Below are 23283 nucleotides of genomic sequence, written 5' to 3'. Positions count from 1 at the left end.
GGAACCATTGATATCAATTGTATTGGTGGTTCTGGAATCACGTGATGTGATGGAAGTTACGTTTTCTCCACTGTGAGGAAACTTGTTTATTCACTTTCACGCGAGATGTGTTAAACACATTAAAATCTGCCTCACAGCCCGAAAGGAGCATAAAGTCGATGAAATCTGTGGCATGTGTGAGGTCAGAGTTCAGTTGAATTGGGACCCGGTTGTGTGAACTGAACCTTCGAACAATCATCGCAGCCGTGATGGTTTGTCCACCGATCTGATGACAATCACACGTGACTGCTGCAGCACAGTGGAAACTGTTGTCCATCACTCACGGAACTCATGTGTGAATGGGTTTCAGGGGAGTCGCCTTGTCCTCCATTTCCGATTTGTGATTTAAAGTTCTCCGCACTTTTCATGCGCTGCTGTAGCGTGGGGCGGGGCCTAATAAATCCCCACGTGTAATTGGCTGGTGCATCGTGGGGCGGGGCCGAATAAATCCCCACGTGTGATTGGCTGCTGCAGCGTGAGGCAGGGCCTAATAAATCCCCACGTGTGATTGCCTGGTGCAGCGTGGGGCGGGGCCGAATAAATCCCCACGTGCGATTGGCTGGGACAGTGTGGGGCGGGGCCTAATAAATCCCCACGTGTGATTGGCTGGTAGTGTGAGGTGAGGCCCAATAAATCCCCACGTGTGATTGGCTGGTACAGTGTGGGGCGGGGCCTAATAAATCCCCACATGTGATTGCCTGGTGCGCAGCCAAGTGAATCCCCTCATGTGATTGCCCAAACCAAGTAAGGAATCACCTGGTTTCATTAACTGGTTCAAAGCTGGCTTCACCTGGGTTAACGAGATAGCGAATGTAACTCGGGATCATTAAATCATGTTCCGAGCGTTTCATTGCGTATGGGCTATTCAAGAAGTTCTCAGAACGAGATCCTTCGCACACCAATCCACGAACGGCGGCGTTTTATTTTTCGATTCGTAAAGGTGTGTAACGTGCACTCACCAGAAAGTGTAACACCGGTATGCACACTCACTTCTGAGCCGTCTCACCTGTGTTTGAAACCCTACCCAACTATAAACTGCAGAGCTGGCTTTCACAGACGGGGTGATTCATCGATGTGGGTGTCATCCTTCAGATGGATGTTAAGCCGGGTGTCCAGTCTGCCGTCATTCATTGTTGGATGTTAAAGATCCCACGGTGTCCTTTGCGAAAAGTCGGCTAGTTATCGCCGGCACCTTGAACGCTTTACAAATTCCTGCCCCAATGACTACAAGGAAGGCAACAGCAAACCACCCAGTGTAACCCTTGTCAAGAAACTGTTTCCTTTGAACGGTATATCGATGACTCGTGAATATATAAATGAGTGAGAAGTTCTCGCTTGAGTGTACCCCAGTCCGAAAACAGGGGTACACCAAGACCATAAGTACGAGGGGTACACCAAGACCATAAGTACCCGGGTCCAAGAACAGGGGTACACCAAGACCATAAGTACCCCGGTCCACCAACTTCTTGAACGTGTCTCGGTTCTACAATTGCATGTGTTTGTGTAGTTGGAGCGTTCATCGTGTGTTGATTTGCCTTGTGTTCACACAGTGTGTAACAGGCGAATTGAACATCAATCATTGCATGGATTGTTCATCGCCTAATGGTGGAAAATGAAGGACGAGGCTGGCGGGAGGGTCTCTGTGCCCATTTTATGACCCCGGATGATTTTCATTTCTGAAATGCTGCCCGGGATTGTGTGTGGGGGGTGGACCCCCCTCCCTCACCTCCCCGGGGTGCCACCCCAGCAATGTGGGGGATCTGTGTCCAGGCTTTTGGTGGAGCCCCACAGGAAACGGGGAAGACAATAGGGGACGCAATGTGAAAAGGTTCATCGGAGCCTGCAGTGAAGTGCGTGCAAGGTAATTTAGATAATGGCGCTCCAAGGGTCGTGCATATGCAGGAATGTTAAGCGCCTGGTTTGAGGTGTTACATCTTCAAAGGAACCTTGGTCATTGTTCAGCTGCGAGTCCGCTCGCTTACAAGACGTTTTGGCCAGCATTTGCACCCAACGGGATATCCTCCATCGCGACCTATCAAATCCATTGGAATTGTCATTCCCAACAACATGTGCCACCATTGCCACCACACTTTCTCCCCCCAAATATCCACTCCGAGTGAGCCACTGCACTTGCTGCACATTGGGCAGTTCAAATGTTCTACCGATGGAGCATTCTCACGAGAGTCCAAAACGCGACATGTTCAGGATATTTTGCGATGTGATCTGGAAGTGTGTGCAGCTTCCAATGACGTCATATATATAACTTGGATGAGAAATCCATGAAACGGGAAGGGGAAGGTTTCATTGTTTAAATCAGTCTTCTTCCCCCACTCTCGGGGGTTGAACCGTCGCAATGTTCTCCAAGCATGCCGGTCCGTTGGGTCCCGAACAGTGCATACGTCGACTTGGATGTGTGTTGTCCTTGATGCAATTCATCCACCTTCCTGTCCTTCCTCCAATTTCACCCTTGACCTCCCTTCATCCTTCAGGATCGCTGGGACACACTGACTTTCCCCTGTCCATCTTTTGTACCTGCCAATACCACTTCAGCCTTGAATCCTGCACCAAGCTCTGTTTCTCACTGAGTTTACTGGTTATATTTTCAGTGTGTGCGTGTATGTGTGCACGTGTATGTGTTATTCTCTTCGGGCTAAGTGGCCCATAAATCTGCAGTGTGTTCTCTCCAGTCGCCATGCTTCTGGCTATCAGCCTGGCTTCGTGCTGTGATCTCCATCCCATCTCTTTTCTTTCTTTTTCCACTGTTCTCCTCCAGGTTGTTCCAGGACATCGCACTTTCCTTCTTCCTTCGGGCTTCCACGACAATGCTGTCATACAGTTGTCATCATCTTTCATTCTCAGCACCTCGTGCCCAATCCATTTCCATCTCCTGGTCTTCACTTCATCACTTTGATTCTTTCGAGTAGTTCTTCATTTGATACGATGTATAGCCATCCGATGTCTAATATCCTACACAGACATCAGAACATAAAGATATCAAGGTTCCGATTGTCCCCTTCGTTTATCTTCCAAGCCTCGCATCCAGAATAGCATTGATTTGACAAGCGAGTTAAACAGTCTTAATTTGGTGTTCAATGTATAAATGCTTGAGCTCCATAACTGCTTGAGTTTCATGAAGGATATCACAGTTTTACAAATTCTGTTCCAAATATCTTCTTCCCCTTCTCCTTGTTTGTTGACGATGGCCTCGAGATAGGTGTGCTTATCAACTTCATTTAAAATGCTGGTCTCCAATTTGAATTCTGTTGTTGCTTTTAATATTTACCCTCAAAAACTCTGCTTTCTTCTTGTTTATTTTGAGTCCGTTTTTTGATGCAAATCGATTCATTTTTGTTGCTTTTGTTTGTATATGTTGGTAGCTCGTTGACAAAAGGGCAATGTCGTCAGTAAAGTCCAAGTCCACGAGTTTGGTTGTAAACTTTCACCTAATCCCTGTGTTGTTGCCATCTGTTGTCTTCCTCATTATCGAGTCTACTACTCACAAGAATATAAAACTGGGCATTACATCTCCTTGCTTCACTCCTGTTTTACCATGAACCACTGATTCCTCTCTCTCCTCCAGCACTGCACATTCACTTTCCTCACATAACATCTGTACCATTCTGATTATTTTGCGAGGGATTCCAAAACTAGCCATGATCTTCCAATGGCTCTCTCAGTGCATGGAGTCAAAAGCTTTTTCTAAGTCCACAAACGTAATGTACAGGGTTGCCTGCCACTCTGTGATGTGCTCAATTATGTTGCGCAAAATAACTGGTATCACAACCTTTGGACAAAATAACTGCAGTCAAGAGCTTCCTACACCTCTCTACTGGTAGTTCGATCCACTCTTCTTGTACAAACTGATTTGAAGGGTGCCTTCTCCCAACTGCTGTTTTCAGATCTCCCGACAGGTGTTCAATGGGAATGAGATCGGGACTTAGAGCTGACCACTTCAGAACAGTCCAGCATTTTATCTTGAACCATTCCTGGGTACTTTTTGTGGTGCGTTTGGGGTCATTGTCCTGCTGCAAGGCCCATGACCTTTGACGGAGACTCAGCTTTCTGACACTCGGTTGAACATTGCGCTCCAAAATGCCTCCTTGGTAATCTCCTGATTTCATGATGCCATGCACACACTCAAGGCACCCAGTGCCAGAGGCAGCACAACAACCTCAAAACATAACTGAACTTCCTCCATGTTTGACTGTAGGGAAGGTGTTCTTTTTTTTGAAGGCTTCATTTTGTTTTCTGTAAACATAGAGATGTGCTTTACCACAAAGCTCTAATTCGGTCTCAGATGTCCACAGGACATTCTCCCAGAAGGATTTTGGCTTGATCAGGTGTGTTTTGACAAACTCCAGTCTGGCTTTCTGATGTCTCTCTCTCAACAGAGGGGTCCTCCTGGGTCTCCTACCAGAGGACTCTCTTTCATCGAGTTGGTGATGGATGGTGCGAGTTGAAACTGTCGTACCTTGTGTCTGAAGGTCAGATTGAATCTGTTTGGCAGTTTATCGAGGAGCTTTCTCCATCATTCGAACAATCCTTAGCAGCAATCTTCCATCAACATTTCTCTTGCGGCCACGTCCAGGGAGGATGGCTAGAGTGCCATGGACCTTAAAAACTTCCTGATAACATTCCGCACGATGTACACAGGAACATCAAGGTCTCTGGAGATGGACTTGTCACCTTGAGATTGTCCATGTTTGACTACAATCTTGTGTCTGTCCTCAGACAATACTCTGGTTTTCTTTCTTTTCTCCATGCTTATTGCAGTGCACAGTGACACAAAACAGCAGAATGACTCCTTTTCTCTCTTCAAACTGGTTGAATGAGTGATTTTTATATTGCAGGCACCTGCAACTCACGATAGGTGAGTTCAATTCCAAAGTAAAGTCGACTCACCTGCTTGAAATCTAATTATTTCTAACGACTTATAAAAGGTGCGAATAATATTGTCTGGGCCATTTTAGGATTTGTGTGTGGAATAAGCAAAGATTTAGTAATTTTTTCAGCTTTTTTGGTTTTGTTCCACTGCAAACCAAAGAAATATATATGTGGACACCAAAATATTTTTTTGTTTCAACAATTTTCTGGAAGAGATGGTGAATTATTTGAAAAAAGTGCAAAGGTGCTGATATTTTTTACCACGACTGAAGCTGGGTCGGGATTCAAATCCAGGCTACAAAGTGAGCACACGTACCTCTCGGCTTTCCTGCCATGATGTGGCAATTCCTTACTTCAGAACTGAAAAGATTGTTTTTTTTATCATTGCGATCATCTTGTATATTGTGCCTTCCTACCTCCGGTTTGGAACCCCGATATCGCAAATGAAACTTGAAGAACGCGCCAAGTGTTTTCACCACGCAATGCACAAAACATTTGAAGAAACTTTTAAAAGCGAAATGTTTACCTCCACCACCGAAGGTAAAGGAGCTTATGTTTTCACCCCTTTCTGTCTGTTTGTTTCTTGCAAAATCGAAGACTTTTTTAAGTATGTTGGTTCGTCGATTTTGTTGTCTGTCTATGGCCTACAGGTCACAATTTTAAACCAATCTTCACAAAACTTCACCACCTGGTAGAGTTTGTCATAAGGAAGAAGCCTATTGTTGTTTTTTGAGGTCAAAAGTCAAAGGGTCAACATAGTCCAGAGGTCAACAGTTTAGGTGGTATTTCTAAAATCCTCAATTTTCACTTGATATTTGAAGAGGATTTATATTTCAGGTCACTGAATTCAACCAGCCAATTATTTTTGAGGTCAACATAGACCAAAAGGTCAACAGCTGAGGTGGTATCTCTAAATTCCTCAAGTTTTCATCACATTGACTTGTAATTTGAAGAGGAGTTGCATATCATGTCAATGATTTCAACACCAATTATTTTTGAGGTCCACATCGACCAAATTTCTAAAATAGTCAATTTTCATCCGATTGACTTGAAATTTGAAGAGAAATTGCATATTTGGTCATTGAATTCAACCACCAATTATTTTTGATGTCAAATTTGTTTCATGGATTTTGCAAGTATCATGCTCCGCACGATGGGTTTTTCTTATTATTATTCCGCCGGAAATTTTCGGGTTTATTCCCTTTTAAATACATTTTCTCAGCAACTGTTAGTCTGATTGATACAATTTTTTTTACCATAGTCTGTCTATTTTCATGGAATTTTAAAGTGATAATTATGACGTCATAGGTTACGTGGTACGGGTGCAATCATTTAAAAACTGAAAAAAAATTGAACCATGGCTCGTAGTCAAGATCTCCGCAAAGGGATACAAGTGGTGTTAACCATGACGTCACCTGTGCCTTCATTATGATGTCAAAATTTGACGAGTACAATTATTTATCTGAAAATTTTGAAATTTGAGAGTCGTCGTCACAACTTCCCGGAGAAAACATAAACATTGTAACGTCATCGGTCACGTGGTTCGGCAGCCATACTGTTTGTTTGTTTTTTTTTAATTTAAAAATCTTCTTCTCCGAAATGGTTAAACAGATTTAGGCAAAACTTTACACACGTTCCCCAATATATGGGTGTTCAAGTTTGTTAATGATTAATTATTGATAGGTCACATGGTTTGGTGGCCATATTGGATTTACCCCAAAACCTTTTAAAATCTTCTCCAGACGGCTGTGCAGATCGAGGTGAAACTTTACACACACCTTCTTCAAGACTTGGGGATACAAGTTTATTAATGAATAATTGATAGGTCACATGGTTTGGTTTGGACAAGGTCCATAACTTGTCAATCCGGCATCATAGAGAGACGTGTTGGGCCTCGTCAGACTAGGGTGAGTCCCGGTTTACTCTCTGCATCCATGATGTCAACGTTTATTACTTCGTGTTCAGGTTATTTGAACACCAATTCAATTGATGCCGATGTTTGTATCTCTCTGTTTGTAATGGATTTTATCAATTAATTTATCCAGTAACAGAGCTGATTGTATGCATGTCTGTCTCTGTGTGCTGCCATGTTTCTCAGAGATGGCCAAATGGCTCTTTGTCAAACTTTCATTAGGTTCATCCGTGAGTGACGGGTATGATTTTAGGTTAAAAAGGAAAAAAAAAATTTGAAAATTTTAAATAAAAAAATTAGATTAAAAAAAAAAATCTCAAGAGTCCCTAAGCCCTTCCGGTTCTGAGTTTGGAGCGTTGGCAGGTATCCTTCAGGGATCTCTGCTGTCGATCTCAAAGTTGAGTTTCCGGTCGTTATCTGTCCCATTTTACCTGTTTATTTTCTTACTACATGTTACTGTATGTTCCGAGTTCGGTTTTGTTTCAAAAATCGTGCTATTTTGTGAGGTTTCGTCGACCTTGTCTTACCGAGTGCTTGAGGCCTACCCATCGTTCCCCTCGGTGGACGATCGTGTTTATTTGTATTTTCTCCCCATTACCTTCAATTTCTATCTTCCCCACTTTCCCAACATCCCCCATCCCTCCCAATGAAACACTCTATTTCTTGTCTTAAATTAAAAAAAAACCTTTCTCCTTGCACACTCACAAGTCTCGATTCTTTTCCTTTTTTTTTTTTGAGGGTTTAATGGCGCTGTCAGAGCCAGGAGGCTCTATCCACGCCACGCACCAGAATCTGATCAAACTCACCTACAGCCATAGCCCTTCAAAGGCAGATACATTTTAAATGGGTCTCCCGGATTCTTTCAGGAATTTTAATACCGCCTTACAAAGTTGAGGGTGCTTCCAGTTCATCCGCCGCAGCATCACCTGCAGGTCCAACACCCTTATCCCCATAACACTTATACGCCGTAAAAGATGCTGTCTCAATTCCCCATAAAGAGGGCAATTTAGAAATACGTGATTTAGGTCTTCAGGTCTTCTGCACACATCACAGAACCCCGTTGGGTGACATCCAATTCTATGGAGGTATGCATTTAAGCGACAGTGCCCGAGTCTTATTCTACAAAGCACGATCTGGTCCCTCCGGGAGAGCCTGGGGAGCTTAACAAGCGGAACCACCTCCGACTGCACTTGTGAAAAAATATCCCCTTTGTGCAGGAGTCCCACTGACATTGCCATTTTCCCTCAATGCGGTCCTTGACCAGACTAATGATTTCTGAAGGTCCCAAGGGGATTTGGGTGACATTGTCCATTCTGAGGGCATGCTTTGCCACAAGGTCAACGGCTTCATTCCTCCCAATGCCCACGAGTGGGGATCCAGCACAAATCCACCACCAGCCCCACCACCAGCCTCTTTCAGTTCATGATGTTGTAGAAATGCCAAGCTTCTAGGACCAAGTCATACCTACAGCCACCCTGTAAGGATTCCAGTGCCTTTAATGCCGAAAGCGAGTCCGAGAGGATAACTGCACAAAGAGGATTGAACTCGATTATCCATTCCATAGCGAGGACGATTGCAAATAGTTGTCGAGAAAACTGAAAGATGATCAGTTAACCGAAAAACCCTGACCACATGGACATCCGGGATACATATAGCCGCCGCTGTCCTTCCTAGAGAGGGTTCTTTGGACCCATCCGCATATATATGCAAAGATTGACTCCAATTTGCATTTATAAACTCGATAGCCTGGTTGCGCTTTACCACAGGATGAACTGAATCCAATTTTCCCAAGAGATCCATGCGGAGACGAAGGGGTTCGAGAGTCCAGGGGGGCCAAATGGGAACTTAATGTTGGGGGCTGACTGGGAGGGAGTCCACCTTCATTTCTTTACTAACTTGATACAGGCCAGGCCAAGAGGCAAGGAAGCACAGTTGTTGTCTAACTTCAGGTATTCGCAACAATTTTCAAATAAGGATTTACCAGGATGGCTATCCTCAGAAGAAGTGGATCGAGCCCAATATTTCATTCTCAGCAACTCCCAGCGAAGGGACAAGGGCATCTCACTTATTTCCACCAGAAGGGCAGACACTGGAGTGCTAATAAAAGCACCTAAACCAGTGTTTCTCTACCGGGGTTCCCCAGAACCCTAGGGTTCCGCAAGAGGTCGCTCGGGGTTCCGCGAGAAACAGTAATAAATAGGCTAATGTATTTTTGAGTAGTTTTTGTTTGATTTAATATTCGTCATTTTACGATACACGTACGGCACATTGTTGGAAACTCCTTGGTTATTATAATCGAGGCTTCAACCTCTTATATTATTTACGATTATAACAACCATAGGGAATGAATTTCCTGATGACTATATGGCGCCAGTGTGAAACCGCCCTCACTGGTTAGTGGACGTCCTGTACACGGCGGATTTGTGTATCATTGAGTGCCTGACAAGTACGGGACGCATGCACGGTGTCCATCTATCTTCTCTGTGCTTCCTCACGCGAAGTCTCTCTCTCAAGGTTAGTTCTAATGTTTACCTTTATTGCTTCAGCTTTATTTAAGTTTTGTTGATCAAGTTGCATGAGGTGTGTTTTTTAATTGTCAAACAGACTCGGGGTTGACAAACACTTTCAAAAATAATAATAATTTTTTTGTGAATTAAAACCTTGGTGTGAGGTCTCATAAACGAGCAGTATGTTTTTTTTTCATTGCCAATAAATTTGACAAAAAGGGGGTCATTTTTTCCTTAAACCAGGTATCCGAAAAAAAAAAAAATATTATATTTACCACGTGAACTACGATAATAATATAAAAGAGCTAGATATTAATAATGGTATATAATAATTTTTAAGCAGGGGTTCCCTGAGACATGAAAACTATTTCAAGGGTTCCACAAAGGTAAAAAGGTTGAGAAACGCTGACCTAAACAGACATGAAGAGCTTTGGACTGGACAGTCTCAAGTTTTTTTTACGGTTGCTCTTGGCCATATCACCGAAAGCCAGGCATCCGTAATCAAGGTGGGAACGAATTTTAGCTTTGTATATCATGAAAAGACTGTAACGATGTGCTCCCCACTCTGTTCCAGAGAGACAACGTAATAAATTTATACCTTCGGCACATTTACCTGTCAGCTTCACATGTGGAGTCCAGGTTAGTCCCATATCAAAAGTGACTCCTAGGAAAGACACCACTCGAGATGGATGCATGCAAGTGCCATTAATTACCATTGCTATGTCATCCGTTCTCTTCTTACAGGAAAATATGATAAACTTGGACTTATCAGCTGATAGTTTAAAACCCCAGTCTTCAGCCCATTTCTCCACGAGCCGGATATCGCCCTGGAGTTTTTTTACTCGAAATAGCAAGATTTTTACACCGGATCCACATTGCAATGTCGTCAGCAAACACGAATAACTTGCTATGGAGCTTGCGGAGGGAGGCAACATCATTTGTCATAATACTAAAGAGTGTTGGGCTTTAGCAGCTTCCCTGGGGAAGGTCCTTATCAGAATGAAACGAAGAGGAGAGGCTCAGGCCAACCCTCACCTGAAATGTTCTATTCGATAAAAAGTCACCAATCCAATCGTACATTCTGCCATTGACCCCGAGATTACTCAATTTATAAAGGAGGCCATTTTACCAGACTGAATCGTAAGCCTTTTGGATATCGAGAAACACTCCCAGAAGAGACTCCTGATTACCTAAGGATTTCCTTACATCGTTCGTCAGTGCAGAAATGTGATCCATAATGGACCATCCCTTTCGAAAACCGCTATGGCCTTTATACAATAGGTTGTTCTTTTCCAAGAAGAAAACCAATCGGTTGTTCACCATTTTCTCCATTAATTTGCAAAAAACTGAAATAAGGGAAATCGGATGATACGAAGATGGGACAGTGCCATCTTTCTCCTCTTTCAGGATAGGAATTACAACAGCACGTTTCCAATCACAGGGAAGTTTCCCTAAAGCCCAAATCCTATTGAAGAAACTCAGGAACACTCTCAACACCGGATCATCCAAGTGCTTGAACATAAGGAACGATAACCGATCCAGGCCTGGGACACTATTCTTAGCCAAACGAATCACCTGCTTCAGTTCCCAAATAGTAAAGTCAAGATTGAGTGAAGGATTTGAAGGCAGAACTATATTGGTGATCGCCCTGGGTTGTCTTACAATTTTGGGAAAACGAGCCTCTAAAACATCATCCTTTATGATATTCTCGCTACAAGAAAAGAATTGGCCCACGGCTTCTGCCTTGTCTGCATTAAAACACAGGGCTATTATATGTTCTGGGAAATAATCACTGGAAAAGATTTCCCTCCCGACTTAACTCCCTGTATACTTTTGACTCTTCCCCATATAGTTTTGATCGGGGTATCCGGATTAATTGATGAACAAAATGATTTCCAAGAGGTGGACTTGGCCCGTTTTATAGTTCTTTGGGCTATCGCCCTTTTCCTCTTATACTCGATAATGTCCTCCAACCTGAGGGTTTTCCTAAGTCTCTTTAGAGCCGCCCATCTTCCCTGGATTGCCAATTTGCAATCCTCATTCCACCAGAGGACCTTAATTTTCCTACCCACTGAAGGAATTGAGGTTCGGATTGTTTCACAAGCAATGTTATTCATAATTTGAACAAAATTCCTATTGATGCTATCGATATTGTGAACACCAATCTCTTCCTTTACTTTCCTGACACATCGATCAGAAAACTGACCCCAATTCGCTTTAGAAAAGTTCCAAGACGCCGGTCTGAGTGAGTCCACAGAACCCCTTTCACATTGGAGATTAGTGATCACAGGAAAGTGATCACTCCCTAGGTTGTCATCGTGGACTTCCCAATCGCATCTCGCAGCTTCTATTGAAGAATGAGTGAGATCCAGAGGGGACATCTTCCCTGTGGATGGATTTATACATGTTCCCTGTCCGTCATTTAATATCACCATATCAAATCCTCAATGATATCGCCGTTCCTATCAGTCATTAGAGCCCCAGAGAATATTGTGACTGTTGAAATCGCCACAGACAAGTACCACCCCTCACACCTTCGAAAAACCTCCTGAAGACTCTTGTGCATCAATGGTTGGCAAGGATTATAGAAGTTTATAATTGAAACCCTTCCCCTAGAGCGATGGACTTTGATAAGAATACACTCCAGCTCCATAATGTCTTCAGTTTCCATGAAGGGAACACCAAATTTCACCATAATGCCACACCCACCCCCTTTACCTCGAGCTCTATCGTGACGAATAAGGGTATACCCCGGCATATGGAATCGATTCTGCTCTTTGAGCCATGTTTCTTGAAAACAAATAATATCCGGTTTAGTTAACAAATCAGACGTATTTTTTAAATTCGAACCTGTGAGCCACTAGACTTTTAGCATTCCATTGGATTATTAACATTTATCACATTGAGTCCTGAGACTGTTTGGCATCGGGACTGGTATCTCTCTCTTTTTTATTGCCCATCTTGCTAAATATCTTAATAATATCCTTGGAAGAAATACCATCCCAACCCAGATGTTTACAGGCTGCTGAAGCAGTAATGCTAATCTTCTCCAATTTACAACAGCTGTGCAATTTACCACCACAGTAATAAATCCAATGAACCCTAATTTGGAGATGTTCATGACCACCATGGCACTTGAATCCTCAGTTTGGCAATCCTGATCTATTGTCTCAGTCTGACAACCCACCGAAACTGTTTGTATCTTAACAGGAGCAGGAGTTTTAGTAATCCTATTCGTTTCTTTGACTGGCAACACAATTTTGGGGACCTTGAGCACCGCCTCCGCATACGATAGCCTCCCAGTGGTTTTCACTTGCTGAATCTGGGCCGCTCTTTGAAATTCTAGACAACCTCTGTAGGCTGCACTATGCTCCACACCGCAATTGGCACAGCACATCTTAACGCACATACAACTTTCATACTCATGATCTCCATTACACTTGCTGCAACACTGTTTACACCGACAGGATGTTGCAGTATGACCGAATCTTTGGCATTTGTAGCATCTTAAGGGGGGAGGGATATACTTCCGAACGGGAAAGGCTTGGTAGCCCAGGAACACTTTAGGGGAAAGAAGCGGAATGGAGAAGGACAACACCACACATGTGGTATCGACCTTCACACCATCCCTCACCGACGTAAGATGACGAGCATCACCTACTCCCATGTCAGCCAAATGCCTCTTGATAAGCTCCATATCAATGTCCAGGTCAATCCCATAAATTACCCCCCGGCATTCAATTAAAGACCTGGGGATGTGAGCAGATATTCGAATATCCCCAAAAAGAGAGACTCTCAGAATCTTTTCCCGCTGGGCCACCGATTTGCACTGGATCAGAAGGTCACCCGATCGAAGTTTCCTTGCACAATGAACGTCACCAAATTATTTTCCAATTACGGTAGCCAATTTTATAGGGTTATTGAAAATTAACGACTTGGACCCTTCCACAGCCGAAATTATAATTGGGAATTTATCTCCAGACTCCTCTTTATCCTCAACCCCTTTCCGCACCTCCAACTCCTCACTACTTCCATCACCGGGCCTGCCCCTCTTCATGGCCGACACTCGAGAAGTTCTAACACTTCGTGACGAGAGCGCCCCTCATCCTCCCCCGATACCCCTTCCATATACTCTCATCCCCTGGGGATCCCCAAGAGTGAAAAATAAGGACCTTACCGATCAATACCAAATTACAAAAACTCAGAACCAGAAGTGAAACCGAAATACCGGAAGTACTTGGAAGCACACCCTCCTCCGACTGCAACGTGATCGACAACGAGCCCCACAAAGTAATGACTCCTTTTTCCAAGCACGTCGCACACGCGGCCAAGTCTCGACGATTCTTCTTCTTCTTCTTCTTCTTCTTCTTCTTCTTCTTCTTCTTCTTCTTCTTCTTCTTCTTCTTCTTCTTCTTCTCCATCCTCCTCTTCTTCTTCTTCCTCCTGCAGGCACACCATCTTTATTCTCCTGAGCTGACCCTCTCTCACCATTACCTTCACGATTTCTTCCGATCAACAACCTTCCATTCCCGAATCTTACCTGTCCTTCAAAAATACATCAAAAAATAATAATCTTCCTTGTATCCTTTCGATCGATACACCTCCTGAAACCACGTGTCTTTCTCTTTCTTCCTGGTACTTTTCATCGACCCAGCAGCTTTTACACTGTGTTTACCGTTCCAAATTCACCACACACTTCCACGATTTTACTTCAACCTTCCCTTTTCCGAATGTTACACAATCCTTATTTAAAATAAATAATTTCACTTTTGACGACACACCTCCCATAGCCAAGTGCTTCTCCCATAACCACGTGATCTGTTTCCACCCCCTGCGTTTACCGATCCAATTTCACCATTCACCTCACGATTTTTTCAACAACACTTCCATGACCTAATCTGATGAAAACTCTCTCAAACAATAATAATCATAATAATAATAATAATAATTAAAACGATCTTTTAATGTGGAATAGGCAAAACCGAGAAGCGAAAGTAGAATTCTTCTTACATTGGCTTCTTAAATATATCAAATTAAAGTCTTTTTGCTATGAAAAAATTAATATTACCTCAACATTACCTTCACAACAACAACTACACCGCCGAGAACAGGATCTCATCTGAAAAAAAATTTCCTCAACATTACCTTCACAACAACAACTACAACGCCTAGAGCAGGATCTCATCTACAAAAATAAATATTACCTCAACATTACCTTCACAACGAGATCTACACCGCCAAGAACAGGATCTCATGTGAAAAAAAAAATTCCTCAACATGACCTTCACAACAACAACTACACCGCCTAGAGCAGGATCTCATCTACAAAAATAAATATTACCTCAACATTACCTTCACAACGACATCCACACCGCCAAGAACAGGATCTCATGTGAAAAAAAAAATTCCTCAACATTACCTTCACAACGACAACTACACCGCCTAGAACAGGATCTCATCTACAAAAATAAATATTACCTCAACATTACCTTCACAACAATAACTACAACGCCTAGAGCAGGATCTCATCTACAAAAATAAATATTACCTCAACATTACCTTCACAACGACATCTACACCGCCGAGAACAGGATCTCATCTGAAAAAAAAATTCCTCAACATTACCTTCACAACAACAACTACACCGCTTAGAGCAGGATCTCATCTGCAAAAATATATATTATCTCAACATTACCTTCACAACGACAACTACACCGCCTACAACAGGATCTCATCTGCAAAAATAAATATTACCTCAACATTCCCTCCACAACGACAACTACACCGCCTAGAGCAGGATCTCATCTAAAAATATTAATATTACCTCAACATTACCTTCACAACGACAACTACACCACCTAGAACAGGATCTCATCTGCAAAAATAAATATTACCTCAACATTACCTTCACAACGACAACTACACCACCTCGAACAGGACCTCATCTAAAAAAAAAATACTAGAAGTGAACGTAGAATTCTTCTTACATTCGCTTCTGACTTTACCTATAACTTGTTCACAACTGTATACGCAATTTCCGGTTACTTCGGCCTGGATTCGGAAAAAGCGATCAAATAACGTAAATCACGATTAAAAATTATTTTTTGATGATGCGGGAGATGTCTTTATTAAAATCAGTGGAGGAAATACACACCATGTCTGATATTATTTGGGTATTTCATGTCTCCGACGATGCCTTTATCTCCCGGCATGCATCATTCCCCATGACAAAAACCAGAAACTAAAAAAAAACCATAAACAAAACAAAAATGGAAACAAAAGGGTCATAGGCAACGACACGGATTCACAATTGCCACGGTATTGTGTTGTTTTTCTTGGTTCCTCTTCTCTCATGTGCACACATTAAGTATGAAGCTCACAGCGTTCGCGAAAATGCTTCATCTTCCTCTTTCACACGTGTGGTACTCTTTACTGTATCATAATGCACGACTCTTCTACTATTTAAACAGACTGCTCTCAATTCGACCTTTCCTTCATACGTTGCCGAAAAAAATCCAACTGTTACAACGTTTATTCTCTCCATTCTCTGAATTCGCCTTTATTACATCCATCAAGAAATGTGTTTAATCGCGTCTCTGACCTAAAACTTAAAAAAAAAACCCCAGTTTGCTATGAATGCTCGCTTTCCATCAACCATTCTTATTCTTCCAATTTCAGTGCCAACTCACCCCCCTCACCCCTCACTCTTCTCCCTCCAAGCCTCCCTCTCACCTCTCTCAAAAACTCCCCACTCACACTTCTCCCACCATTCACCCCCCTCACTCATCCTTCTCAAAGTTGCCCCCCCTCTCATCCACAAACCTGCCTCCCTCCACTGCCCTCTCAGCTCCATCTCTTCACTCCACCTCCTCAAATCCTCAACTGCCTTCTTCCCCATCTCTTGTGACCCCCTCTGCCCCAGCACCACAAAGCCTTTTCTCCTCCTCCTCCGGCCCCCTCCCCATGCTATTCTGCAATCCCCACACTCTTTCAACAACCCTCCTTACCTCACCCCCCACGTCCCTTGTCATACCCTCCCCCCCTCCTCACCCCCTGCACCAAAACCCTCCTCCCCTCCCCTCTTCATTAACAGTGTGGACCTCAAATATCCAGGGCCTTCGCTCAAACCTTTCAGATCTTTCCATACAGGTTGCCACTGACAAACCAGACATAATCTGCCGAACAGAAACTTTCCTCCCCCAAGACGTGTGTGACTCCCAAGTATCTCTCTCTGGTTACTCCCTCCTCCGGTATGACAGACCTGAGCCTCGTCCTGGTGTTGGAGTTGCTCTCTTCATCAAAGACTCAATTCCTCACTCTCCATGCACTGCTCCCACTCCCCCCCCCACTCCCCCAGGAATACCTCTGGCTATGGTTTCCCCTCCACTCCCACCTCATGTTTATATGTGTACTGTACCGTCCACCAAACAGTGATGACTCCATCTACACCTCACTATCTGAAAACATGGACCAACTTCAATCTTCTCATCCAAACTCTCTCTTCCTCATATGTGGCGACTTCAATTGTCATCATGCCAGTTGGCTCGGTGTGGGTACCTCTCTCACTTGTCATGGCACTTCAGCAAAAGATTTCTGCGACTCATTGGGACTGACTCAATCGGTCAACTTCCCGACCCGGATCTCAACCAATGGTACTCCATTTCTTCTGGATCTGATTTTGACAAATTTCCCTGACAATATCTGCTGCTCGTCTTTTGCTCCAATCGGTTCTTCTGACCACGTCCTTGTTAAAGTGGACATCTCTCTGGCTGTTATCAGAGAACCAACTCACCGCCGTCGAGTCTGTCATTTCACTCAAGCCGACTGGCAGGGTCTCCGAGCAGCCATCAAACCTATAGACTGGTCTCCTATCGTTACTTTCTCAAACATCAACTCATCCTTGGAATTCTTTAAAAGAAACTTGCTCTCCCTCATGCACAGATTTATCCGCTCTCGTCTTCAGTTGTCCAACCCTTCCTCCCGCCCTTGGTTTTCTGAAGCTTGTGGCGAGGCAGTTGTCCTGAAACAACTTGCCTTTGCCTCATGGAAAGCAAACCCAACTGAGGGTAATCTCAGTGCCTTCCATAAAGCTTGGAACAAGTGTGTATCTTCCCTCGGGATAGCCAGAAAACAACATCTTTCTAATCTCAAGTCTGAACTTTCAAACCTCTCTCCCTCCTCAAAATCCTGGTGGCGTTTAATCAAATCTGTTTCTGGTGTATGTTCCCCCTCCATCCCCTCCCTTACCACAAAAAGTCAAATGGCCCCACTGCTGATACCGCACATTAAAAGGCTGAATGCCTAAACTCGGTGTTCGCAGCTAAATATTGTGTCCTAAACCCATCACTTTCTCTCCCCACCTTACCCAGTCGCACCCAAATGTTCCTGGACTCTGTGTCCTTTTCTCCTGACAAGGTGGAGAGCTTGCTGTCAAACCTCGACTCAGATTCTGCAACCGGTCCAAACGGCATCAGCCCACGTGTCCTAAAAACCTGCTCTTCTGGTCTTGCTCACCCTCTCTCTATTCTATTCACCCTCTCATTTGCTCAAGGTCATCTGCCATCTCCTTGGAAATCAGTAAACATTACCACCCTGCATAAAAAGGTGCAAAAACAGATCCCTGTAACTACAGACCAATCAGCCTTCTCCCAATAATCATCAAGTTTATGGAATCCATCATAGCTTCAGACATGAAATCCTTCCTCTTCCCCAATGGCTTGATTTCCGATCATCAATTTGGTTTCAGACCAGGTCACTCTACCCTGGATATGTTGATTCTGCTCTCCCAACAATGGATGGAGGTCCTCAATGCCAGACAGGAAATCCAAGCCGTATCCCTGGACATATCACGTGCTTTTTACATAGTCTGGCACCCTGCCCTACTCACCAAACTCTCTTCCCATGGTATTCAAGGCCATCTCCACTCATGGCTCGCAGACTTCCTCTCCTGTCGCAGTCACCGTGTGGTCCTAAATGGAGTTCTTTCCTCCCCTCTTTCCTATCCAAGCTGGAGTTCCTTAAGGTAGCGTTCTGAGCCCTGTACTTTTTTCTGGTTTTCATCAATGATCTCTCCAACTCTCTGGAAAATCCTCTGTATCTCTTTGCTGATGACTCCACCCTCTGCCGTACCATCTGTCATCCCTCAGACCGGCAAGCAGCAGCTTCTTCGGTCACTGCAGATCTGGATAAAATCACAAACTGGTCCAACACGTGGAACATGTCTTTCAATCCGGACAAATCTCACACTCTCACTATGTCTCTCCGAAAGGACCGTTTAGAACCCCCCCCCCATCCCCTTTCTCAACAATCCTCTGGAAGAAGTCCTTTCTTTCAAACTTCTGGGTCTCAATATCTGCCATGACCTTTCAAGGTAAAGCAACATTTCCAAGCTGGCCTCTAAAGCCAGCCATTGACTGGGCATCTTCCGTTCTGCAAAGTCCTCCCTTGGCACACCTGAGCTTCCGACCACATACAAAGCTTTTGTCTGCAGTCTAATGGAGTACTGCTCTCCTCTCTGGGGTGGTGCTCCTGCCTCCCACCTTTCTCGGCTTCACGCTGTGGAAACCAAGGCATTTCGGATCATTGGCATCTCCCGCGATGAGGCTGAGTATTTGGGCATCTCACTCTCTCACTGCAGGTTGGTCAGTGGTCTTTCTGTCTTCTATCATCTCCTCTCCAGCCTCGCCCCCCCTCCCCTGCTCTCTCTGCGATTTGTCCCACCACATTTCCGCAGGGCGCTCAAGGTCCGCCAACAACCCCCTTCTGGTAAAACTACCAAAATCAAGAATCCCTGCTCACCTTCACTCTTACATTCTTCTTTTTCCCCACCTTTGGAATAAACTCCCTCACTCTATTCAATCGCATTCTTCCCTCCAGGCCTTCAAACCAGCTGTTCACCACCACCTCTTATCATCCTCCATCCAAATCCTCAATCTTTTCTACCCCCGACAATACACCCAATGCCACCTCCTTCAAATTCCCTGCTTTCCTTCCTGAAAGTCCCTGTAACGTCCATCTTGTATTCCCCATGTTCCCCGCCCCATCCCTCTCCCTTCCACAGATCTCCTAATGTGTCTGTTCCCCACTGTTTTGTCCTTCCCACTCCCACCCCTCTTCTCTCATGCCCCCCTTGCTGTGCGTTGTGTGTTAGCTCTCACACGAGCCTCGACAAGGTATACAAAAAAAAGCCTTTGCAGCTGTGTGAAAAATAATGTTAAATGATCAGCGACCCCATTCCAAACCCCGAAGGCCCACTGTTTAATAAAACAAGATATTCATTATGACCTTTGTTACTTTCCTTAAGATCATGGGACAGAGTCCTCAAAATATTTGAGCAAAACAATGCTAATAAGGGATCTCCAGACTACTGACCTGTACATACACCATTGTGTCTCTGCTGTAAGAGGTTTTTTGAGAAACAAAGCCAGAAATTTTATTCAATCTTTCGCAGTTAGCTGTGGATGTACCGATTGAGGTGACAATGTCTGCTAAACGAGACAAGCCAGTGTGATGCACTCATCAAGAATTATCAATCGTTTGCAATTCGCAACTAGAACGCCACTTGGTAGAGTGCATACCTCTACAAGGTTAAACAGTTTACATTTTGTAACCCTTTGATAGGCCGCATATGCATCCGTACCTGAACTAAAATCTAATCGGCTTCATCTTTTCACCTCCCCAACTCGTCCACCAAGGTTCGTCCGTATCTGTCCACAACTTTTTCAGATATCATGTTTTTTTATTTATTTTGTGACCCTATCTCTCAATGTTGATCGAAGAATCACTGAAATAATTCTAGGATCTGGATGTGGATGTTCACCAAAATTGAATTGATTTGTCCTTGTCACACACCCAACCTGTCCACCAAGTTTTGGCCAAACCCTTCCATAACTTTTGAGATATCCTGCTCACAGACAAATATACAGAAAGGGGTGAAAACAAAACCTCTGTCCACCTGCGATGGTCCACCTTTGGTGGTGGAGGTAAAAAGCTAATCCCTCACAGGAGTGGTTGAAGCCACACTCACAAGTTGCAACCTTTCTTCTGTTGTACTCTTAGATGAATTCATCAGATTATTTTAAAATTGTTATACGAACACAGATGTTGCATCAATGAGGTTAAGAAATGCATCTAAAAACAGTTTTACACTGAACACTACAATTATTTTTTACATCAAGCAATTGAGCTGCTCCACAAAGACATCATGTCACGTCCTCTGTGTTTGGATGACATTCGCACCGCCTCTCATTATGAGGGCACATGAAAATCTGTTTTATCACCCCTGGAGTTGTGGATTGCCTTATTTTGGAGACCTTGCCTTTGTACCAAAATTTTGGTCCACACACATTCTCATTGCATTGTGTCTGCGAATTCTTGCCCAGGTCTGGATAAAATATGGCTTCATCACGACCGCTTCATTTTGATTCGCCTTGACTGGAAGATGCTGTGGTTATGTCGCTATCATCTGAACTGCATTCTGAATCAGGATCCAACTGTGGTACGTTGAATTATGATGATTGCTTGTGTCTGACACTTTGCTTTTTCATCCAAGCCAAGGTCAGTGGATGGCACAACATTTCTCCTTCTCGGCCTTGCGAATAAAGTCAGATCAGCCATTGCCTATCATGGAAAAAATAAACACCAATGAAATCTGAAATTAATTGTCAGTCTAAGAATGATTCTTAAATAAAAATTGATTTAATCCATTGTGACGTATTGAGTTTAAAAAAAACCCTCAATATGTGATGCATTAAATTATTTAATATGTGCTAACGTGCTGTGTCAAACCAATGCATTTAATGAATACCCATGCGTACCCAATGTTTTAACACAAATGTGTAAACGATCCATTGGACTGTTTGGTATTTATACAGATTTAAAATGTGTAAACGATCCATTGGACTGTTTGGTATTTACACAGATTATTTAATGTGTAAACGATCCATTGGACTGTTCAGCATTCACACAGATTTTATAATGTGTAAACGATCCATTGGACTGTTTAGTATTTACACAGATTTTATAATGTGTAAACGATCCATTGGAATGTTTAGCATTTACACAGATTTTATAATGTGTAAACGATCCATTGGACTGTTTAGCATTCACACAGATTATATAATGTGTAAACGATCCATTGGATTGTTTGGTATTTACACAGATTATATAATGCGTAAACGATCCATTGGATTGTTTGGTATTTACACAGATTTAAAGTGTGTAAATGATCCATTGGACTGTTTAGCATTTACACCGATTTTATAATGTGTAAACGATCCATTGGACTGTTTAGCTTTTACACAGATTTAAAATGTGTAAACGTTCCATTGGAATGTTTAGTATTTACACAGATTTTATAATGTGTAAACGATCCATTGGACTGTTTAGCATTGACACAGATTATATAATGTGTAAACGATCCATTGGAATGTTTAGCATTTACACAGATTTTATAATGTGTAAACGATCCATTGGACTGTTTAGTATTTACACCGATTTTATAATGTGTAAACGATCCATTGGACTGTTTAGTATTTACACAGATTTTATAATGTGTAAACGATCCATTGGACTGTTTAGCATTGACACAGATTATATAATGTGTAAACGATCCATTGGAATGTTTAGCATTTACACAGATTTTATAATGTGTAAACGATCCATTGGACTGTTTAGCATTCACACAGATTATATAATGCGTAAACGATCCATTGGATTGTTTGGTATTTACACAGATTTAAAATGTGTAAACGTTCCATTGGAATGTTTGGTATTTACACAGATTTTATAATGTGTAAACGATCCATTGGACTGTTTAGCATTGACACAGTCCTCACCACCAGAAGTCCTCAACCACACCTTACACCCGCCTCTCCCTTTATTCCCATTCTTTAAAGCAAAAGGGTAAAATGTTATATCGTCATTATATATGTATTTATTCATTATTTCATTGAAATAGTGACTTATTTATCTCTTGATGCCATGAACTCCATTCACAGAAAGTGTGACCTAAACAGGAAGTGGATGTCTGGGTCATGCTTTATTCTGGTCAGTTGTTTGTCTTTCCGTGTATTTTCAGCCCACACTCGCAAAGCAAAAAGCGGGGTTCAGCGATCGGTTGCGTACATGCATGTCTGCATTTTGTCATTCCCTTTTCTCTGGAACTGCTTCTCCGATTGACACAAATTTTTCACCATTTGTGCAACTACTCATGTGGAATGTTTGAATAAAATTATGACATCATCGGTCATGAGTGTGGCAGCCATGTTAAAAAAAGAAGAAACGTTGGACCTCCGTATCTCCAAATCCGCTCCAGGGGAAAAAAAAAATCAAGCATGGCACATGTCAAGTACTCACCATGGGAAACGAGTGTGATTTGTTTTTTGGATGTCATAAGTGGCTTTGTTATGATGTCATAATTGCATATGTCTAACGCTTTATCCGATCAGTATGAAATTTTTTGAAAGTCATCTAAGGCTAAATTGTATGGGTGGGGGATGTGGAGGGGGATTTATGATGTCATCGGTCACACGGTTCAGCAGCCATGTTGTTTTAACATAACAACCTTCAAAAATCTTCGCAGAAACAGCTGAACAAATTGAGGCAAAACTTTACAGGTATTATCGCATATCGATGAGGAACAAAAAGTTCTCCACCCATAACGTCATAAGTCACATTGTTTGGCAGCTATGATTTTTTTTGAAGAATAAAGCTTTAAAAACCTTCTCCATTATGGCTTGACAGATCAAGGGGAAACTTCACCCAGATGTTCCCCAAGCCAAGCAGGGGGTTCACAAAGAATGAATAGGTCACATGATTTGGCAGCTATATTGGATTGAACGAAAATGTTAATTTTTTTCACTTGAACCGCTTCATAAATCGATGTGAAACATCACATTTATGATGTCATAGTCATGGGGAATATATGTTTTAAGTTTTAAC

General features: G+C 42.9%; 1 long non-coding RNA gene across 1 annotated transcript in view; it reads left to right on the top strand.

The window, feature by feature from the left end:
• Nucleotides 1-22767, top strand: part of LOC147027270 (uncharacterized) — a 74604-nt gene extending 51837 nt beyond the window's left edge. Inside the window, exons 2-3 of the long non-coding RNA XR_015058757.1 lie at nucleotides 20724-20839; nucleotides 22421-22767. This is a non-coding gene — a long non-coding RNA (uncharacterized LOC147027270). The remainder of the gene's footprint in view (nucleotides 1-20723; nucleotides 20840-22420) is intronic.
• The last annotated feature ends 516 nt before the right edge of the window (nucleotides 22768-23283 follow it).

This window comes from Eptatretus burgeri, chromosome 5, assembly GCF_056783735.1.
Source record: "Eptatretus burgeri isolate ZD-2024b chromosome 5, Ebu_testis_v1, whole genome shotgun sequence".
Lineage (NCBI taxonomy): Eukaryota > Metazoa > Chordata > Myxini > Myxiniformes > Myxinidae > Eptatretus > Eptatretus burgeri.
The sequence above is the reverse complement of the archived record's forward strand: the minus strand, read 5'-3'. Positions and strand labels throughout refer to the sequence as shown.